This window comes from Amblyomma mixtum, unplaced genomic scaffold (genome assembly GCF_055824585.1).
Source record: "Amblyomma mixtum isolate Tamu unplaced genomic scaffold, ASM5582458v1 scaffold_139, whole genome shotgun sequence".
NCBI lineage: Eukaryota > Metazoa > Arthropoda > Arachnida > Ixodida > Ixodidae > Amblyomma > Amblyomma mixtum.
In genome coordinates, this window is record NW_028317672.1 from 749 (window position 1) to 12,092 (window position 11,344).

At 60.0% G+C, this 11,344-nt stretch overlaps 1 non-coding gene across 1 annotated transcript; it reads left to right on the top strand.

Annotated features, from left to right (window-relative positions):
- Positions 1–9,326: 9,326 nt before the first annotated feature.
- On the top strand, positions 9,327–11,141 carry LOC149324815 (small subunit ribosomal RNA). Its single transcript, XR_016286680.1, has one exon. It is a non-coding gene; the product is annotated as a small subunit ribosomal RNA (ribosomal RNA).
- Positions 11,142–11,344: the final 203 nt, after the last annotated feature.

An 11,344-nucleotide genomic window follows, 5' to 3' on the forward strand; every position in this document is an offset into this window, starting at 1 on the left:
ATTCGGACTTTGCCGTTCGGGCGCGTCTGCCCCGGTAGACGGGGTCGCCTCTTTCGGACTTTGCCGTTCGGGCGCGTCTGCCCCGGTAGACGGGGTCGCCTCTTTCGGACTTTGCCGTTCGGGCGCGTCTGGCCCGGTAGACGGGGTCGCTTTATTCGGACTTTGCCGTTCGGGCGCGTCTGCCCCGGTAGACGGGGTTGCCTCTTTCGGACTTTGCCGTTCCGGCGCGTCTGCCCCGGTAGACGGGGTTGCCTCTTTCGGACTTTGCCGTTCCGGCGCGTCTGCCCCGGTAGACGGGGTCGCTTTATTCGGACTTTGCCGTTCGGGCGCGTCTGCCCCGGTAGACGGGGTCGCTTTATTCGGACTTTGCCGTTCGGGCGCGTCTGCCCCGGTAGACGGGGTCGCCTCTTTCGGACTTTGCCGTTCGGGCGCGTCTGCCCCGGTAGACGGGGTCGCCTCTTTCGGACTTTGCCGTTCGGGCGCGTCTGGCCCGGTAGACGGGGTCGCTTTATTCGGACTTTGCCGTTCGGGCGCGTCTGCCCCGGTAGACGGGGTTGCCTCTTTCGGACTTTGCCGTTCCGGCGCGTCTGCCCCGGTAGACGGGGTCGCTTTATTCGGACTTTGCCGTTCGGGCGCGTCTGCCCCGGTAGACGGGGTCGCTTTATTCGGACTTTGCCGTTCGGGCGCGTCTGGCCCGGTAGACGGGGTCGCTTTATTCGGACTTTGCCGTTCGGGCGCGTCTGCCCCGGTAGACGGGGTTGCCTCTTTCGGACTTTGCCGTTCCGGCGCGTCTGCCCCGGTAGACGGGGTCGCTTTATTCGGACTTTGCCGTTCGGGCGCGTCTGCCCCGGTAGACGGGGTCGCTTTATTCGGACTTTGCCGTTCGGGCGCGTCTGCCCCGGTAGACGGGGTCGCCTCTTTCGGACTTTGCCGTTCGGGGCGCGTCTGCCCCGGTAGACGGGGTCGCCTCTTTCGGACTTTGCCGTTCGGGCGCGTCTGGCCCGGTAGACGGGGTCGCTTTATTCGGACTTTGCCGTTCCGGCGCGTCTGCCCCGGTAGACGGGGTCGCTTTATTCGGACTTTGCCGTTCGGGCGCGTCTGCCCCGGTAGACGGGGTCGCTTTATTCGGACTTTGCCGTTCGGGCGCGTCTGGCCCGGTAGACGGGGTCGCTTTATTCGGACTTTGCCGTTCGGGCGCGTCTGCCCCGGTAGACGGGGTTGCCTCTTTCGGACTTTGCCGTTCCGGCGCGTCTGCCCCGGTAGACGGGGTCGCTTTATTCGGACTTTGCCGTTCGGGCGCGTCTGCCCCGGTAGACGGGGTCGCTTTATTCGGACTTTGCCGTTCGGGCGCGTCTGCCCCGGTAGACGGGGTCGCTTTATTCGGACTTTGCCGTTCGGGCGCGTCTGCCCCGGTAGACGGGGTCGCCTCTTTCGGACTTTGCCGTTCGGGCGCGTCTGCCCCGGTAGACGGGGTCGCCTCTTTCGGACTTTGCCGTTCGGGCGCGTCTGCCCCGGTAGACGGGGTCGCTTTATTCGGACTTTGCCGTTCGGGCGCGTTCGCCCCGGCCGACGCGGGACGAAAGTCGTTTGCGACTTTGCCTTCCCTGTGTAGGGCGTTCAAAGGCGAATCTTTTGTTACCAATCTCGTCACTTTGCTGCCAGTCTGGGCCGAGATACGTGCGATTGAACGGTATCGCCTAGGCAGACGCGGTACGGGGTTTTCGAATTTTTAAAGGTCCTTTTCTTTGGCGGAGCACGACGAATTTTACAGCGCCGCGTCGGCCGCGCTGCGGCGCATCTTTTTCGATCATCACATTGCGGTCGGAGCAGCGGGCGATTAACCGCTCGCGACAGGGAGACTTTGACCATTTCAAACTTTTCACGGCCGGCCCCTATGTCTCAAGCCTACGAATTTGAAGTCAGTGTGCAGGCGAATCTTTTGCCACCGGTCCCGTCGTTTTCCTGCCATTCTCGCTCGAGATAGGGGCGATTCAACAGTCTCGCCTAGGCAGACGCGGTCCCGCCTAGGCAGACGCGGTTCCCTCCCCGGCGAACGCGGTAAATGGTCTTCGAGTTTTTAGAGGCACTTTTACCTGGCGGAACGCGACGAAATTTACGCCACGCGTCGGCCGCGCCGGCGCGCATCTTGTGCAGTCATCCCCGACCCGCTGCTTCCAATGTAGCCGGAGCAGCGGGTGATTGACCAGTCTCGCAAGGGGCCGCCTTTTCGAATTCTCGCGGCCGTCGCCTTGAGCGCAGCCGCTCAGTTTTTAGTTGCGCGCGTTGGGCTGAGAAGGGCGAACATTTTGAGACCTCTCCCGTCCCTTTCGCGCAACGCAAGGCAGAGTTACGCTCGTTTGAAGCTCGCCTAGGCAGACGCGGTCCCGCCTAGGCAGACGCGGTTGCCTCCCCGGCGGACGCGGTGAACGGTCTTCGAACTTTTAAGGGCACTTTTAACTGGCGGAACGCGACGAAATTTACGCCACGTGTCGGCCGCACCGCGACGCATCTTGTGCAGTCATCGCCGACTCGCTGCTTCCAATGCAGCCGGAGCAGCGGGCGATTGACCAGGCTCGCAAGGGGCCGCCTTTTGTAATCTTCGCGGCCGTTCCCGTGGGCGAATCCGCTCCATTTTTAGATCCGCGTGTGGGGCTGAGAAAGGCGAACATTTTGAGACCTTTCTCGTCCCTTTCGCGCAACGCGAGTGAGAGTTACGCTCGTTTGAAGCTCGCCTAGGCAGACGCGGTCCCGCCTAGGCAGACGCGGTAAATGGTCTTCGAATTTTTAAAGGCACTTTGAACTGGCGGAGCGCGACGAAATTTACGCCACGGTTCGGCCGCGCCGGCGCGCATCTTGTGCAGTTATCGCGGACTCGCTGCTTGCACTGTAGCCGGAGCAGCAGGTGATTGACCAGGCTCGCAAGGGGCCGCCTTTTCTAGTCTTCGCGGCGGTTCCCGTGGGCGCAGCCGCTCAATTTCTAGTTCCGCGCGTTGGGCTGAGAGAGGCGAACATTTTGAGACCTTTCCCGTCCCTTTCGCGCAACGCAAGTGAGAGTTACGCTCGTTTGAAGCTCGCCTAGGCAGACGCGGTCCCGCCTAGGCAGACGCGGTTGCCTCCCCGGCGGACGCGGTAAACGGTCTTCGAGTTTTTAAAGGCACTTTGAACTGGCGGAGCGCGACCAAATTTACGCCACGGTTCGGCCGCGCAGGCGCGCATCTTGTGCAGTTATCGCGGACTCGCTGCTTGCACTGTAGCCGGAGCAGCAGGTGATTGACCAGGCTCGCAAGGGGCCGCCTTTTCTAATCTTCGCGGCGGTTCCCGTGGGCGCAGCCGCTCAATTTTTAGTTCCGCGTGTGGGGCTGAGAAAGGCGAACATTTTGAGACCTTTCCCGTCCCTTTCGCGCAACGCAAGTGAGAGTTACGCTCGTTTGAAGCTCGCCTAGGCAGACGCGGTCCCGCCTAGGCAGACGCGGTAAATGGTCTTCGAATTTTTAAAGGCACTTTGAACTGGCGGAACGCGACGAAATTTACGCCACGGTTCGGCCGCGCAGGCGCGCATCTTGTGCAGTTATCGCGGACTCGCTGCTTGCACTGTAGCCGGAGCAGCAGGTGATTGACCAGGCTCGCAAGGGGCCGCCTTTTCTAATCTTCGCGGCCGTTCCCGTGGGCGAATCCGCTCCATTTTTAGATCCGCGTGTGGGGCCGAGAAAGGCGAACATTTTGAGACCTTTCCCGTCCCTTTCGCGCAACGCAAGTGAGAGTTACGCTCGTTTGAAGCTCGCCTAGGCAGACGCGGTCCCGCCTAGGCAGACGCGGTAAATGGTCTTCGAATTTTTAAAGGCACTTTGAACTGGCGGAGCGCGACGAAATTTACGCCACGGTTCGGCCGCGCCGGCGCGCATCTTGTGCAGTTATCGCGGACTCGCTGCTTGCACTGTAGCCGGAGCAGCACGTGATTGACCAGGCTCGCAAGGGGCCGCCTTTTCTAATCTTCGCGGCCGTTCCCGTGGGCGAATCCGCTCCATTTTTAGATCCGCGTGTGGGGCCGAGAAAGGCGAACATTTTGAGACCTTTCCCGTCCCTTTCGCGCAACGCAAGTGAGAGTTACGCTCGTTTGAAGCTCGCCTAGGCAGACGCGGTCCCGCCTAGGCAGACGCGGTAAATGGTCTTCGAATTTTTAAAGGCACTTTGAACTGGCGGAGCGCGACGAAATTTACGCCACGGTTCGGCCGCGCCGGCGCGCATCTTGTGCAGTTATCGCGGACTCGCTGCTTGCACTGTAGCCGGAGCAGCACGTGATTGACCAGGCTCGCAAGGGGCCGCCTTTTCTAATCTTCGCGGCCGTTCCCGTGGGCGAATCCGCTCCATTTTTAGATCCGCGTGTGGGGCCGAGAAAGGCGAACATTTTGAGACCTTTCCCGTCCCTTTCGCGCAACGCAAGTGAGAGTTACGCTCGTTTGAAGCTCGCCTAGGCAGACGCGGTCCCGCCTAGGCAGACGCGGTTGCCTCCCCGGCGGACGCGGTAAATGGTCTTCGAATTTTTAAAGGCACTTTGAACTGGCGGAGCGCGACGAAATTTACGCCACGGTTCGGCCGCGCCGGCGCGCATCTTGTGCAGTTATCGCGGACTCGCTGCTTGCACTGTAGCCGGAGCAGCAGGTGATTGACCAGGCTCGCAAGGGGCCGCCTTTTCTAATCTTCGCGGCCGTTCCCGTGGGCGAATCCGCTCCATTTTTAGATCCGCGTGTGGGGCTGAGAAAGGCGAACATTTTGAGGCCTTTCCCGTCCCTTTCGCGCAACGCAAGTGAGAGTTACGCTCGTTTGAAGCTCGCCTAGGCAGACGCGGTCCCGCCTAGGCAGACGCGGTTGCCTCCCCGGCGGACGCGGTAAATGGTCTTCGAGTTTTTAAAGGCACTTTGAACTGGCGGAGCGCGACCAAATTTACGCCACGGTTCGGCCGCGCCGGCGCGCATCTTGTGCTGTCATCGCGGACTCGCTGCTTGCACTGTAGCCGGAGCAGCGGGTGATTGACCAGGCTCGCAAGGGGCCGCCTTTTCTAATCTTCGCGGCCGCTGCCGTGGGCGAATCCGCTCCATTTTTAGTTCCGCGCGTTGGGCTGAGAAAGGCGAACATTTTGAGACCTTTCTCGTCCCTTTCGCGCAACGCAAGTGAGAGTTACGCTCGTTTGAAGCTCGCCTAGGCAGACGCGGTCCCGCCTAGGCAGACGCGGTTGCCTCCCCGGCGGACGCGGTAAACGGTCTTCGAATTTTTAAAGGCACTTTGAACTGGCGGAGCGCGACGAAATTTACGCCACGGTTCGGCCGCGCCGGCGCGCATCTTGTGCAGTCATCGCCGACTCGCTGCTTCCACTGCAGCCGGAGCAGCGGGCGATTGACCAGGCTCGCAAGGGGCCGCCTTTTCTAATCTTCGCGGCTGTTCCCGTGGGCGCAGCCGCTCAATTTTTAGTTCCGCGTGTTGGGCTGAGAGAGGCGAATATTTTGAGACCTTTCCCGTCCCTTTCGCGCAACGCAAGTGAGAGTTACGCTCGTTTGAAGCTCGCCTAGGCAGACGCGGTCCCGCCTAGGCAGACGCGGTTGCCTCCCCGGCGGACGCGGTAAACGGTCTTCGAGTTTTTAAAGGCACTTTGAACTGGCGGAGCGCGACCAAATTTACGCCACGGTTCGGCCGCGCCGGCGCGCATCTTGTGCAGTCATCGCCGACCCGCTGCTTGCACTGTAGCCGGAGCAGCGGGCGATTGAGCAGTCTCGCAAGGGGCCGCCTTTTCTAATCTTCGCGGCCGTTCCCGTGGGCGAATCCGCTCCATTTTTAGATCCGCGTGTGGGGCTGAGAAAGGCGAACATTTTGAGACCTTTCCCGTCCCTTTCGCCCAACGCAAGTGAGAGTTACGCTCGTTTGAAGCTCGCCTAGGCAGACGCGGTTGCCTCCCCGGCGGACGCGGTAAATGGTCTTCGAGTTTTTAAAGGCACTTTGAACTGGCGGAGCGCGACCAAATTTACGCCACGGTTCGGCCGCGCCGGCGCGCATCTTGTGCTGTCATCGCGGACTCGCTGCTTGCACTGTAGCCGGAGCAGCGGGCGATTGACCAGTATCGCAAGGGGCCGCCTTTTCTAATCTTCGCGGCCGTTCCCGTGGGCGAATCCGCTCCATTTTTAGTTCCGCGCGTTGGGCTGAGAAAGGCGAACATTTTGAGACCTTTCCCGTCCGTTTCGCGCAACGCAAGTGAGAGTTACGCTCGTTTGAAGCTCGCCTAGGCAGACGCGGTCCCGCCTAGGCAGACGCGGTTGCCTCCCCGGCGGACGCGGTAAACGGTCTTCGAATTTTTAAAGGCACTTTGAACTGGCGGAGCGCGACGAAATTTACGCCACGGTTCGGCCGCGCCGGCGCGCATCTTGTGCAGTCATCGCCGACCCGCTGCGTCCACTGCAGCCGGAGCAGCGGGCGATTGACCAGTATCGCAAGGGGCCGCCTTTTCGAATTCTCGCGGCCGTTGCCTTGAGCGCAGCCGCTCAATTTCTAGTTGCGCGCGTTGGGCTGAGAAAGGCGAACATTTTGAGACCTTTCCCGTCCGTTTCGCGCAACGCAAGTGAGAGTTGCGCTCGTTTGAAGCTCGCCTAGGCAGACGCGGTCCCGCCTAGGCAGACGCGGTAAATTGTCTTCGAATTTTTAAAGGCACTTTGAACTGGCGGAGCGCGACGAAATTTACGCCACGGTTCGGCCGCGCCGGCGCGCATCTTGTGCAGTTATCGCGGACTCGCTGCTTGCACTGTAGCCGGAGCAGCAGGTGATTGACCAGGCTCGCAAGGGGCCGCCTTTTCTAATCTTCGCGGCCGTTCCCGTGGACGAATCCGCTCCATTTTTAGATCCGCGTGTGGGGCTGAGAAAGGCGAGCATTTTGAGACCTTTCTCGTCCCTTTCGCGCAACGCAAGTGAGAGTTACGCTCGTTTGAAGCTCGCCTAGGCAGACGCGGTCCCGCCTAGGCAGACGCGGTTGCCTCCCCGGCGGACGCGGTAAACGGTTTTCGAATATTTAAAGGCACTTTCACCTGGCGGAACGAGACGAAATTTACGCCACGTGTCGGCCGCGCTGCCGCCCATCTTGTGCAGTCCTCCTCGACCCGCTGCTTCCACTGTAGCCGGAGCAGCGGGTGATTGACCAGGTTCGCAAGGGGCCGCCTTTTCGAATGTTCACGGCCGTTCCCGTGGGCGCAGCCGCTCAATTTTTAGTTCCGCGTGTGGGGCTGAGAAAGGCGAATATTTTGAGACCTTTCCCGTCCCTTTCGCGCAACGGAAGGCAGAGTTACGTTCGTTTGAAGCCCGCTCCGGTAGACGCGCTTATGACCCGCGGGGGTCTGGGTACTTATCGCTGCATATATAAGGGGGCATACCGCCTAGGCAGACGCGAAACAGTAAAGCGTCCGCTTTGTCAGCAAAGTCCGAAACGGACCTCTCGACGCCCGGGAGGTGAATTCGGGCTTTAGGCGGCCTCGGCAGATGTGATTTTCATGAGTTTGTGCATTATTTATGCGAGTTTTGCGGCGAACGCGCCTCGAGTACGGCGGCTCGCCCGACGGCTATGTCCACGAGTACGGCTCGTGCGGGGCGCCGCGGAAGCGCGGTTGTGCGATGCCGCAGCAAAGCGCGCACGATTTGAGTGGCTTTTGCGGCGAACGCTCCTCGAGTACGGCGGTTCGCCCGATGACAATGTCCACGAGTACGGCTCGTGCGGGGCGCCGCGGAAGTGCTTTTTTGCGATGCCGCAGCAAAGCGCGCTCGATTTGAGGGGCTCTTGCCGCCAACGCGCCTCGAGTACGGCGGTTGGCCCGATGACAATGTCCACGAGTACGGCTCGTGCGGGGCGCCGGGGAAGCGCTTTTGTGCGATGCCGCAGGAAAGCGCGCACGTTTTGAGCGGCTCTTGCGGCGAACGCGCCTCGAGTACGGCGGTTCGCCCGACGGCTATGTCCACGAGTACGGCTCGTGCGGGGCGCCGGGGCAGCGCTTTCGTGCGATGCCGCAGGAAAGCGTGCACGATTTGAGCGGCTCTTGCGGCGAACGCGCCTCGAGTACGGCGGTTCGCCCGATGACCATGTCCACGAGTACGGCTCGTGCGGGGCGCCGGGGCAGCGCTTTCGTGCGATGCCGCAGGAAAGCGCGCACGATTTGAGCGGCTCTTGCGGCGAACGCGCCTCGAGTACGGCGGTTCGCCCGATGACCATGTCCACGAGTACGGCTCGTGCGGGGCGCCGGGGCAGCGCTTTCGTGCGATGCCGCAGGAAAGCGCGCACGATTTGAGCGGCTCTTGCGGCGAACGCGCCTCGAGTACGGCGCTTCGCCCGACGGCTATGTCCACGAGTACGGCTCGTGCGGGGCGCCGGGGATGCGCTTTTGTGCGATGCCGCAGCAAAGCGCGCACGATTTGTGGGGGTCTTGCCGCCAACGCGCCTCGAGTACGGCGGTTCGCCCGATGACAATGTCCACGAGTACGGCTCGTGCGGGGCGCCGGGGCAGCGCTTTCGTGCGATGCCGCAGGAAAGCGCGCACGATTTGAGCGGCTCTTGCGGCGAACGCGCCTCGAGTACGGCGGTTCGCCCGACGGCTATGTCCACGAGTACGGCTCGTGCGGGGCGCCGCGGAAGCGCGGCGTTGTGATGCCGCGGCAAAGCGCGCACGATTTGTGCGGCCCTTGCGGCGAAAGTGGCACGAGTACGGCGATTTACTCACCCACGGAGGTCTGGGTACTTATCGCTGCTATTATATGGGGGTCCCAGTGGAGCAGTCGGCGGCGCGCGCCCGCGTGTGCGCGCCGTGACCGGGTCTGATATGCGGCCTCGTGCCCAGCGTGTCCCCGTCCCTCGGACCCCACGGCATTCGTCTGCAGCCTCATCCGCGTCTGCGATAGGGGCTGGTTGTCGGACGACGCTGTTTCCACGTTTTACGAGGTGTGTTCCGTGCTACCCGGACTCGATTCCGTGCGAGCGCGCCGAAGACGCGGGCGTGTCCCGTCGTCTGGCGGCTTGGCCGTCTCGGCTACGCAGCAAGCGCCGTCCAGTTGCCTAATGCTGCGGCCCTAGAGGCCGATGTGCGCACTGGTGGGCGCGTTACAAATGCTTTGCCTAAAGGCACACGTGCTCTCTTGCCGCGTGGCGATTGCCGTACCTACGGGTCGGATGCCGCAGCGAGCTCGAACGATGCACGGGCAGCGCAAGCTGCCGCGAAAAAGATGCGTCGCGCGCTGGGGGTTTATGGCGGCCCTATCGGCGGCGACGAGGCACCCTTCTGGGGCGAAAAGGGAATGCCTATGCATCATACCTGGTTGATCCTGCCAGTAATCATATGCTTGTCTCAAAGATTAAGCCATGCATGTCTAAGTACATGCCGAAATAAGGCGAAACCGCGAATGGCTCATTAAATCAGTTATGGTTCCTTAGATCGTTTCTTTCTACTTGGACAACTGTGGCAATTCTAGAGCTAATACATGCATTGAGCCTGAAGGCCTTTGGCTGACGGGCGCTTTTATTAGACCAAGACCCATCGGGCTCTGCCCGTACTCTGTGGTGACTCTGGATAACTTTGTGCTGATCGCATGGCCATGAGCCGGCGACGTTTCTTTCAAGTGTCTGCCTTATCAACTTTCGATGGTAGGTTACTTGCCTACCATGGTTGTTACGGGTAACGGAGAATCAGGGTTCGATTCCGGAGAGGGAGCCTGAGAAACGGCTACCACATCCAAGGAAGGCAGCAGGCGCGCAAATTACCCACTCCCGGCACGGGGAGGTAGTGACGAAAAATAACAATACGGGACTCTTTTGAGGCCCCGTAATTGAAATGAGTACACTCTAAATCCTTTAACGAGGATCAATTGGAGGGCAAGTCTGGTGCCAGCAGCCGCGGTAATTCCAGCTCCAATAGCGTATACTAAAGCTGCTGCGGTTAAAAAGCTCGTAGTTGGATCTCAGTTCCAGACGAGTAGTGCATCTACCCGATGCGACGGCTCGGACTGAACATCATGCCGGTCCTCTCTTGGTGCCCTTCATTGGTGCGTCTCGAGGTGGCCTGCGCTTTTACTTTGAAAAAATTAGAGTGCTCAACGCAGGCGAGTCGCCTGAATAAACTTGCATGGAATAATAGAACAAGACCCCGTTTCTGTTCTGTTGGTTTTTGGAATACGGGGTAATGATTAAGAGGGACAGACGGGGGCATTCGTATTGCGGCGCTAGAGGTGAAATTCTTGGACCGTCGCAAGACGAACTACTGCGAAAGCATTTGCCAAGAATGTTTTCTTTGATCAAGAACGAAAGTCAGAGGTTCGAAGGCGATCAGATACCGCCCTAGTTCTGACCATAAACGATGCCAACCAGCGATCCGCCTGAGTTACTCAAATGACTCGGCGGGCAGCTTCCGGGAAACCAAAGTATTTGGGTTCCGGGGGAAGTATGGTTGCAAAGCTGAAACTTAAAGGAATTGACGGAAGGGCACCACCAGGAGTGGAGCCTGCGGCTTAATTTGACTCAACACGGGAAAACTTACCCGGCCCGGACACTGGGAGGATTGACAGATTGAGAGCTCTTTCTTGATTCGGTGGATGGTGGTGCATGGCCGTTCTTAGTTGGTGGAGCGATTTGTCTGGTTAATTCCGATAACGAACGAGACTCTAGCCTATTAAATAGGTGCGGGGTTCCCAGCACCTTACAACCTTCTTAGAGGGACAAGCGGCTCCTAGCCGCACGAAACAGAGCAATAACAGGTCTGTGATGCCCTTAGATGTCCGGGGCCGCACGCGCGCTACACTGAAGGAAGCAGCGTGTCTTTATCCCTGTCTGAAAAGACTGGGTAACCCGTGGAACTTCTTTCGTGATTGGGATAGGGGCTTGCAATTGTTCCCCTTGAACGAGGAATTCCCAGTAAGCGCGAGTCATAAGCTCGCGTTGATTACGTCCCTGCCCTTTGTACACACCGCCCGTCGCTACTACCGATTGAATGATTTAGTGAGGTCTTCGGACCGATGTCCGGCGCGGCCTTTCGGTTGCGCCGGTCTGTTGGAAAGATGACCAAACTTGATCATTTAGAGGAAGTAAAAGTCGTAACAAGGTTTCCGTAGGTGAACCTGCGGAAGGATCATTACCGGATTGTGCTTGTCACACCCGGCGCCGCCCCCACTTATAAGCGGGGGAAGGCCTCAACCGCGGAGTTGCGAGATTCTGAAGCCGCTTCTCTGCACAAACTGTTGCGCCCAGCGGAGCTCCGTCACCAAGGGAAAGTCGGACGGGCTGTATCCGCAGGTTTGAACGGCGTAACGCACCACTCATGGTGGGCTTTCGGTTGTC